The sequence below is a fragment of the Odontomachus brunneus genome, unplaced genomic scaffold (genome assembly GCF_010583005.1).
Source record: "Odontomachus brunneus isolate Ranch 3 - 2012 unplaced genomic scaffold, Obru_v1 Obru_scaffold_039, whole genome shotgun sequence".
Classification (NCBI taxonomy): domain Eukaryota; kingdom Metazoa; phylum Arthropoda; class Insecta; order Hymenoptera; family Formicidae; genus Odontomachus; species Odontomachus brunneus.
The window spans coordinates 854,566-856,664 of NW_022639489.1; the positions used below are offsets into that span (position 1 = coordinate 854,566).

At 28.9% G+C, this 2,099-nt stretch overlaps 1 protein-coding gene across 1 annotated transcript in view; it reads right to left on the reverse strand.

Annotated features, from left to right (window-relative positions):
- Positions 1-2,099, reverse strand: part of LOC116844090 (transmembrane protease serine 9-like) — a 13,320-nt gene that overhangs the window by 4,675 nt on the left and 6,546 nt on the right. The window lies entirely within an intron of this gene.

The window sequence follows — 2,099 nt, forward strand, 5'->3', positions numbered from 1 at the left end:
CCCCCCCCCCCCCCGCGGTACGGGAGATTTGAAGGGCGTAGCCCCCCTAGTTACACGGCTAGGGACAGACATCGTTTACATACTACACTTAATATACTCTGTGTTGATATTAATGTATCTTTTTTTGTGAATAACTTTTTAACAAACAATGAGCGCCAGTTAAAATCTTTTGAATGTTACTTAGGGCAGTGATAGACATATTCCTAGCCTGTAAATTTGATGTCTTTGTATATACGGTGCCTAAAAATTACACTCATTTTATGCAACTTCTTTTGTTCATAACTTTTTAATAAACAATGAGCGACGGCTAAAACCTTCAGAAAGTCACTCACAAGGGTGACCTCTATAACATGTCAAGATCGAGATCACGCAGTTCCCTTATAGAAATATCATATTAAGAATCATTGACAATTACTTATTATCCAGTATTTTTAATACTGAAAATAAGTAATTATCAATGATTCTTAGTATGATATTTCTATAAGGGTTGAGTCCGTTATAATCAATAATTATCCAAGTTAATTATAACATAATTGTTGGAAAATGTTTTTTCTTGCTGATGGAGTAAAACGGCTTGGCTATTGGGACGAAATAGGAAAACTGCGGAAAGATAGGAACACAATCAGCCGATATTACCGTCAATCAAATCCATGACAAAATTACAAAATTTCTTTCTGACATGAAAATATAATAAATGTAATTGCACACATATTATAATATTTCTTCTTTATTTCGACAATATTTGGACTATTTTAGTAATGACAAAAGCTCTCAGTAATTACGACAATTTTGTAATGAGATATCTAGAAAGCATAATATTTTTAAGTAAATATATAATAATTTCAGTCATACTTTAAATATAGATTCAGAAATTTTGTTGTAATTTTTATTACAACAATTTTCTTTGTATACAGCTTTAGATTAATTATTGGTCTCAAAAAAAATTTATGTCGGAAAGAGAAACATGTACAAAATTTATATATTTGAAATAATATTTTTTTATTCTTTTCTTCGTTTCACGTAGATTATTAAGTTATTAATTAAAAGAGGTTAGTGAATTTGGCCAGCCTTATGTCAGACACTTGTATGTAATAGCTCACACGTATCTACGTATTCTACTATATAATTTATCTACATGTTATTTATCCACATTTTTACACATATATAATAATTAATACTTGTAACACTACAGGAAAATATTAAAAAAAAATATATTCATGATACTATTTGTATATTTTAACTTCTTTCACTTATTAATTCTTTTTCTTTCATGTTCTCTGATTTACTATTTCGTACAATAAACAATATTAACATACGCTAATTATGCATTGCTTGGATGTAAGTTTTTGATTTTTTATTATCGAGTTTTTGTTACTTACTGGCGATAACGCCGACAACCAGCAAAATTGTTAACTTCATTATCTCGATGATCCTAATTCGATAATCAGGTCCACAACAAATTGCAAACTGGATTCGTAGAACACTCAGCGTTTCCTTTTAATCCTTCTTTTTGACCTTGTACAACAGATGCCATTATTTACCCTGTATTATACTGGTCGCACATTAATTACTTTGTCTATTGAGTTGTTAATGATGTTTGCAGGTCTTATATTTGTTTCGTGCATCAATGTTTCTGAGAAAAACACATAATATAATCTCGTAATTTGTTATATACTTCCTCCCTGTCGTCAAATGAAGTATCATATAGTCATATATATTCGCTGTAAGTCTACATTACATGTGTAATAGTTTAACATTTATTCGCATAAGTTATTTTATTTTGTCGAAGAAGAGAATGGAAATTGCTTCTTAATTAATGAAACTATATTTCATGCATAAAATATAAAGTTATGTTTGTCCTATTATTTATGATAATAATATTAGTTTAAAATATGTGTATTAGTTTAAAATAATATTAGTTTAAAACACTTTGTTATTACAGGCTGACTTTCACACACAATGTCTGAAAAAGGATATAATATCGTGATAAATACAATGTGGTAAATATCATTCTTTATTCTCTTCTGTTTGATAACACGAAGAAGATTCAAAATAGATGCAAATCAAATCCCTCTTGAGTGTATAGGTATCATACATGT